Raw genomic sequence first — 8,479 nt, 5'->3', positions numbered from 1 at the left:
CCGCCGCCGGAGCCCTCCGCTCTGCTCTGCCGCCCAGCTGCGGGGGAGGGGGCAACGGGGAGCGGGAGGGAGGGAGGCGCATGCGCCGTGCGAGGAAAGGAGCCCGCGGCGCCCGAGGTGGCTCAGCCCGGGGATGGCGGGGGGGCGGGGGAGGTCGTGTTGTTTGTAACCCACCCACCCCCTCCGATTTCCAAGTCTGCGCGTCCAGTGAGAAAGAGAGAGAAAAGGATAGACGCGTGTAGACACATTCACACGCACACGCGGACCATGCAGGCGCATCTGCGTGCAGAGACGCTTTTTTTGGGGGGGGGGTGTACGAGCAGCAGGGGCAGGCGAAGGAGGTGGGGCGGGGGGGCGCTCGGCTCCGCTTGGATCCCCTCCCTCCACCGGCCTCGGCATCCCTCGCCAGCCCGGGATCAGCCAGGCAAAGGGTTCCTAGGGAAGCCCCGCCAGGCGCTGCTGGACTCTGGCTCCCCTCAGCTCCAACCATTGGTCCTGCTGGCCTTGGGCTGTAAGGAAGTTGGACTGGACTCGTGCCCCTTGGGCTTTTCCCTTGGCGGGGGTCACTTTCTATGTGTGGCGAGGGGGGGGGAAGAGGGACTCTGTTTGCCCTGGGGGTGTGCTTGGTTTCTCCTTTGCTGGTCCACCTGCAGCCCCAGGAACCTCCAGAAGGGTGTTGCTTCCACGGGCATTAGGGGCATGTAGATTTTAATGAGCTAAATCGAGTGGAAGATTATGAGTCGGGAGAAAGGTGTAGGAACTTGACAATTTATCTTTCGGTTGCTATTTTGTTAATATTGTTGCATAGATTATAAATGCTGCGTTGATTGGTTAAACATATAATCATATGCACTATTGCTTTAAACGGGATGTTTGGCTTATTTTTTTCAGTTGTTGCTTTGTTAACAGTGCTTTATAGATTGCAATTGTTTGGCTGATGACTGTGGCAATCCATTCAGACTGGTGGGGTACAAATAAATTAATAATAATAATAATTCTATAGGATGCCTGGTGTATTTGTGATGTTCTATTATGTTCTAATGTTTCTGTTCTCGTTTGTAAGCCGCATTGGGATTCATTTGGACGGAAAGCGGCATGGAAATGAATCATATTGATCAAATCTCTCTCGCACGCACGCACTTCTTGAGGAACAAAATAAAAACCCTCAAAAGCTGACCTTGGGAGCTGTCGGAAAATGAGATTTTGTTTCATTAGAGAGACAAATCCCCCAGGAAAACCCACGCACGCGTCTTCTCTCGTGGTACCAAAAAAGGGTACATGCTTTTGTCGCTTGCTTCAAACCCACCTGAACCTTTATGATCCTCAAGGTCTCTTCCAACTCTACCATTCTTTTATTCTATACAAAATAAAAAAATTCCTTCCAGTAGCATCTTAGAGACCAACTAAGTTTGTTATTGGTATGATCTTTCGTGTGCATGCACACTTCTTCAGATACTGTTCTCCTTGTCCCGACGGGACGGGACTTGGCCGAGCAACCTTTGCAATGCAATGCAAAGCAATGCAGACGCTGGACGCGGTCCTGATTCGGCCTTAACCTCAGATAACCGGCTCACTTGCAGAGCGCGTCAGCCCTAGATCTTCCCCTGCACCTGCCCCCAAACCTCGCAGAGCCTTTTCTTGGGGGGCGTCTGCAGTTCGGGGGGGGGGGTTAAAAATGTCCCTGTGAATCAGGAGAGGTTGACTCGATAACTCACGTTCTTCTGCATTGCTCCATACCAAAGTTTTTTCTCGAACCCTGTTAGCAAAAATTTACCTGGACGATCACGGGGACAATTTGATGCTATTCTCCTCCCTCCCTCTCTCTCTCTTTGATGGGGTGGGGAGCTAAACATTGTGCTGCTTCCAGGGACGAATCTCAGCATCCTTGTCATTTTCCTTTCTGTGCCTGGAATTCTGCAGCAGGAGACTGTCGCGAGTCATTTTATTGTTACGGGTCTCTCTGTTTTGTTTCGTTTGGTGTTATTTGATACTTATGAATTTTATGAAATTTTATTTCATAAAATTTATACGCTGCTTGAGTGTATAAACCTTTCAAAAACGGTTTGCAAAAGGAATAAACAATGAAATCAAATAAAGATTTACAACAATAGTTTAAAACATTCAAAAAGTTAAAATGCTAAAACAGGTTGAAATTCACATCTACGGTACTTTCTAAGCGTCTGGGGAGGCATGTCTGAACACGAATGCTTTCAGCAGGGGCCAAAATATATCTGGGCAAAGTTTCTTTTTTGAATACTGGTCGTTGGATCTTAATTGGTTGAGTGATTGATTGATTGATTGAGAAACTTCTGCCATGACACGTTTGTTAGTCTTTTAATGTGTCCTGAGACTGACTAACTCTCTCTCTCTCTCTCTCTCTCTCTCTCTCTCTCTCTCCTTAGCTGTAAGGGACTTTTGTCACAAAAGAGCAAATTTCTCCGGGCAACCTTTAGCGCTAACATCCTGGGGGATGAGCGCATTCTTCTGCTACGAGTGAAAATCACAGCCTCATCCCAGGAGGCGAGGCCCACTGGGTGCAATGGAGCTGCCTTGCTTGGGCTGTGGACACCCGGCCGCTTCCTCCACCTGCATAGCTGTCAACTTTTTTTAAGGGAATTTCCCTTAAAAAGGGGGAAACGTTGACAGCTATGTCGGCCTGCTGCCGGTGCTTGAAGCCGAGTGCCCGCGAGGTTAGTCGCGACCCATGCAGATCCAGTGGCCGCTTGAGAAATTCCCCCCCGTCTGACGCGCTTCCCCTCCAACCAGCTCCCCTCCAACTTGAAATCTGCCGGGCTCCGGCCCTTTGCGGAGGTGTGTCCGCTTGAGATGTGTCCCTTGCGCACGCGCAGATGGCAGCTTTCTCCACACGAGAGTTTTCAGGAAACAAATCAGAGGGTGGGCATTGCGGGAAGCCTTCCAAAAAAGAGGGCCCAGTGAAGGGGAAAGGCGGCTTGGAATGGGGCAGACGGCTTTTTTTTGGTTAGTTTCTGGCTTTGCAAAGTTCAGTTTTGATAGGCAAGATTGTAAACTGTTTCCAGTTTATTTCCCTTCCCACCCCTCCTTGCCCCATTGCAACCGCCCACCCCTTGCCTCCCAGCTGGAATGGGGGAGCTTCAAAAGGCAGCTGAACAGGGAGCCCCAGGGAGGAGGAGGAGAAAGGTCAGGGGGCTGGCACATGGTCTTGTCAGGATTGTCAATGGGGAGAAGGGCTTTGTGGAGAGAAAAAATATTGTCCCCACAGCCAATTCTGGCTGAGTAGGCCCCCTACATTTGAAGCATCTCCAAAAAAGAACCCTGGGAATTGTAGTTGGTTAAAGGTGCTATGAGGGGTGAACTACAGTTCTCGGGATTCCTTGAGAGAAGCAGCTTGCTTTAAATGGAGGGTGTATAAGAAATGATTAAAAAGTAAATAAATGTATCTGCTGCCACCGACTTGCCAAGAGGAAAGGGAGAAATGTCAGCCTCCCCTCCTAGCCTGCTGCTTTCCTGAATAAGCAACCTGCCCCTGCCCCCCCCTCCCATCTCTGCCAGCAGTAAATTCCTCTATTATTTGTAGAAAAATAAGCTCTTAAGGGGTTTAGCTTGATTACTAAGCAATGTTGGTAGGCAACCCGAAACAAGCTTTCATGTGGACTAGCAACAGGGTCGTGTTAAAGAGGAGGTTTAATTTATTTCGGCTGGCTTTTCCACAGTTGAGAAATAGTTTAGGATTTAATTGCTGATGCTGTCGCTGACTGGATTTGTGTTTTCTTTTAATCTGTTTTAGATTATTGGGTTATTTTAAAAATTGTTTTATCTTTATTTTTTTACTGAGATTATGTACTGAGAGTGTGATTGTAATTTTTCTTGAGTACCTTGGAAAAAGACTTCAGGGGGATTCAAAACTAGATGATGGTTTTGCTTGGGTGTCTGAATGGTACCCCCCCTCCAAACAGAAACATTTGCAATAGCAACATCTCATTGCGGAACACCACTTTCCCCTCTACTTTTCATAGGCAGGTCTGCATGTGATGGCTCAGGCAGTAAAAATGCCCCCCCCCCTGTAAAACCAAGTGGGAGATATTAGCAAGTTTGCAGAAGTACAAAAAAAAAAAAAATCTCAAAAAAACCCCTTCAAAAACCTTTAAGAATGTAAGAAGAGCCTTCTGGATTCTTTGGCAACTCTGCTTTCTACTTCTCTCCATTCAGAGAACTGTCCGTTTATTCCTAACCTTTGCTTCCTGCCACTTAACCAATTCCTGATCCACAAGAGGACCTCTTCTCTCATTCCTTGACTGCGAAGCTTACTCAGGAGTCTTTGGTGAGGTACTTTGTCAAAAACGTTTCAAAACTTCAAGGACACCATGTCAGTAGAATCATCTCTATCTATATGCTTGTTGACACTCTTCAAGAATTCTAATAGTTACGTGAGGCAGGGCTTTCCTTTGCAGAAGCCATGCTGACTCTGTTTCAGCAGGGCTTATTCTTCTGTATGCTTGATTATTTTATCTTTAGCAATGCTTTCCACCAATAAGGGCTGAGAATGCTCTGGGGCCACATAATCCTGGCTGATTGGTCTGTGACAGGTGTGTGTGTGTGTGTGTGTGGTAGAAGAACAGGACAGCTGAATGGAGCATCCTGGTGGATGGTAGAACAGGAATCTTTTCTTGCAGGACCAGATGGGCTGGATAGAAATGATAATAATCATCACCACCACCATCATCATCATAATAATAGCAAGCCATACTCAGATACTGGGCACCCTTAACATGCCTGCACCCCTCACAGCACACTGCCCCAACCCCTCTCTAAACTGCACATCATCCCAAAGGCAGCAAACTTAAATAAGAAGAGCCTCTGGATCAGGCCAATGGCGCATCTACTCCAGCATCCTGTTCTCACAGTGGCCAACTAGATAACTAAGAGAAACCAGCAAGCAGGACTCAAGCACAAGAGCCCTCTCCCCTTCCTGTGGTTTCCATCAGAAGCAGTGTTGTCTCTGGAGGCAGAGCATAGCCATCATGGCTAGTCACCACTTTGTGAATTGATCAAATCCTCTTTTAAAGCCATCCAAACCATTTAAGCGTCAGACACTTAAATACTACTGAATTCCCAGGCAAAAAAAGGGAAGCATTTTGATTTGACATCTACATGCAGAGAGTGCAGGTGTGGAAGGAGTTCCGAAATTCAACATCACTGCATGAGGGCAGGCAAGTTTAGAGAACAGTTCTCTGTTTGATTAGCGCCCTGGGCCAAGTGTGGTTTAAATAAATGTAGGAAGTATATACACAAAGTATCAAATGTGGTGACAGTAATAATAATGCAACAAAACAACACCACCACCACAAACTGGCTTATAAGTATAAAACCAAATTTACTAGAATAATAACTAGAATAGAGATAGGCTTGTAACCATTCAAGCAACAAAGATACTAAGGTGCCAGGTGCAAAACAAAGCCTGGAGATACTGTAAACATGGAGTGGATAAATGTACAACTGTATCTTAACAAAGGGATTCAAGTTGTAAGAAATAAGACTCTGACTAACTTTCTGATGGTGAGAGCTGTTTGACGGTGGAACGAGCTCACTCGGAAGGTGATGAACGCACCTTCCTTGGAGGGTTATAAGCATCTGCCATGGATGCTTTAGTTGTGATTCCTGCATTGCATGGGCTTGGACTTGATGACCCTTGGGATCCCTTCCAGCTCAACAGTTCTATGATTCTAGGGCTTGGTGCCTGCTTGGATTGGGCTGAACAGCCTTCCATCCTGACTTTAGCAAGGCCACATGCTCAGTTAATATTTTAAATAATTTTATTTTTTTAAAAAAGAAGGAGGGGGGGAAAGGCCAGCATTCAGAAGGCAGAGAGAGAGAGAGAGACAGAGAGAGCAGCTGCTCTCCAAAGTCAGCTCTCCAGAGCAACGACTTCCTCTGAGCAGCCAAGTCCAGGCAGCCTGTGTTCCCCTTGAATGACGAAATGTTAGTAAGCAAAAAAGCCAGAGTTCTTTGCCGAGAGGGGACAGCCCCATGGCAACTGAGCAGAATGGTGGGGGCAGGGGGTTGGCCCAGGGGCTCCTTTCCCAAAAAGGCTGCTAGTGGTTGCTCTTTTGAGCCTAGCTTTCTTTCACGCATTGAAATGTACAGAAATGCATATATGTACATAAACAGCCTTTTTGGGGCCTGATGGTTTAATTATTAAGTCAAGTCCCCTTGTTGTTTGTGACTAAGGACATCGGAAGGACTCTGCTGGGTTGCAGGAAGCTGCCTTTGTTCCAATCCAGGCCACGTCAGTACTACCTACACAGACTGGCAGCAGCTCCCTCAGATGCCAGGGCAGTTTCTCTCCCATTCCTAGATTGAGCCTCTGCATGCCAGGGCTAGTCGAGGCTGAGTCTGGGCTGGGAGCTGGAAGGAGACAGAGAGCCTGAATTTGCTCTCTGGGCTGAATCCAGTGCTACAGCTTTGGGGACCCCCTGGAACTCTAACGGGGGAAGCAAGATCAGCTTGTACTGTGAGCCCATCCATCAGGTCATATATATGTGTGTAAATAAAACCAAATAGCCTTAAGGCATCACAGTCTCCGCTGCCCCTCATTCCAAGGAAGGCGAATGCTGGGTAAGTGCAGGAGTCTCTTGCTGCTTAGAGATTGGGGTGACACATAAGAATAATAAATGTGTCTTCTAAATATAGCCAATGGCTTCAGCCTTTCCTGATCCCCTTCTGCACCCCTGATCTGAAGCTCTTCTCCTATTCCTACATTTAGCTGTGGTGATTTTATGTTGCAAATCACTCGGAGACCTGTGGGTATTTTGTTGTCGTTTAGTCGTTTAGTCGTGTTCGACTCTTCGTGACTCCATGTACCAGAGCACGCCAGGCACTCCTGTCTTCCACTGCCTCCCGCAGTTTGGTCAAACTCATGCTGGTAGCTTTGAGAACACTGTCCAACCATCTCGTCCTCTGCCGTCCCGTTCTCCTTGTGCCCTCCATCTTTCCCAACATCAGGGTCTTTTCCAGGGAGTCTTCTCTTCTCATGAGGTGGCCAAAGTATTGGAGCCTCAGCTTCACGATCTGTCCTTCCAGTGGGCATTCAGAGCTGATTTCCTTCAGAGTGGATAGGTTTGATCTTCTTGCAGTCCATGGGACTCTCAAGAGTCTCCTCCACCTGTGGGTATAGGCATAATAATAATAATAATAATAATAATAATAATAATAATAATAATAATATTGCAGTGGGTGGGACTTGATGACCCTTGAGGATCCCTTCCAGCCCTACAGTTCTGTGATTCTCTACTCAGACTGTTACACAAGACAAACACATTCTTAATCCCTTGTTTTTCCCCACCCTCCTCCTTTGCAGCCTTCTTCTACATCTTGTTTTCTCATGTTTCTGTGTTGCTGTTTGTTTTCAAACAAAGGTGAAGGATAACGTAACATACAGCCCATAAATCTGAAGAAGGCCTGCTGGCGAATCTCGCTTCAAATCAAAAGATCTCTGGAAACCGCCAAGGTCAGGGTAGCGGGGCACAAGCCACGTGACGCATCCTAGCCTGGTTCCCCCATCCCACTTGGACAAACCGCAACTCTGCTGCATGACTGTGTGGACCTGTGGCTCCTAGAGGGGACCCTGGCTAGTGGATGATTTTCGCCTCGGCAGTTTGCTTTGCTGCTGTGCCATGTATGAACTGCCCAACCTGGGCTTCTGTGTTGCCTTCCAGAAGTTCTTGGACTCCAACTCCCATCAGACTCAGCCAGTGCACCCAATGCTCAGGGTGCTGATGGGATTTGTAGTCCAGCAACATCTGAGGACTGGGGGATCTCCAGTCCTGTTTCACAGCTTGCCATTTCCCCAGGGGAATTATTATAATTGTTTGGATTTCTTAACGGCCCTTCAGTATAATTGACACTGGCTGCCAGTTAGCTACCAGGCTAAGTTTAAGGTGCTGGTTTTAGTGCATGAAGCCCTATACAGCTTGGGGCTGGGGAACCTGAAATATCGCCTCACCTGTTATACATCCAGTTATATACCACACTCCACAGATGAGGGCCTCCTGCGGGCACCTCTCATCGGGAGGTTCCTTCTACACAGTGCAGGTATTGGGCTTTTAGTGTTGTGAGACCTTTGCCCTCTGGAATGTTTTCTACTTGAATCTTCTTCTTCTTTGGAGATCACTCGTAGCAGAGTAAGATTGTCTTCCATGAACACGGTCTTAACAGTGACTGTGGAAGCCAATTCTGGATCCACACATCCTTCCACAGTGGGGACATAGATTTCTGGGTGGGAGTTGATCAAGGTGAGGGTTTGCCAAGCGTATTTTCCTCTTAGTGTGTTTCTCCCTTTCGTCCTGAGTTTGAGCTGGAAGAGACTGTTCTCCAATTGGAGCGCTTGCAGGCTAGTGTTTTGCAGCTGTCGGTGTTTGTTTATACTACATTTTTTAAGATTTGCCTTGAGACAGTCTTTAAACCTCTTTTGCTGACCACCAGCATTATGCTTTCCATTTTA

The sequence above is a fragment of the Podarcis erhardii genome (assembly GCF_964252035.2).
Source record: "Podarcis erhardii genome assembly, chromosome: 7".
Classification (NCBI taxonomy): Eukaryota; Metazoa; Chordata; class Lepidosauria; order Squamata; family Lacertidae; genus Podarcis; species Podarcis erhardii.
Note: the sequence above shows the minus strand (reverse complement) of the source record.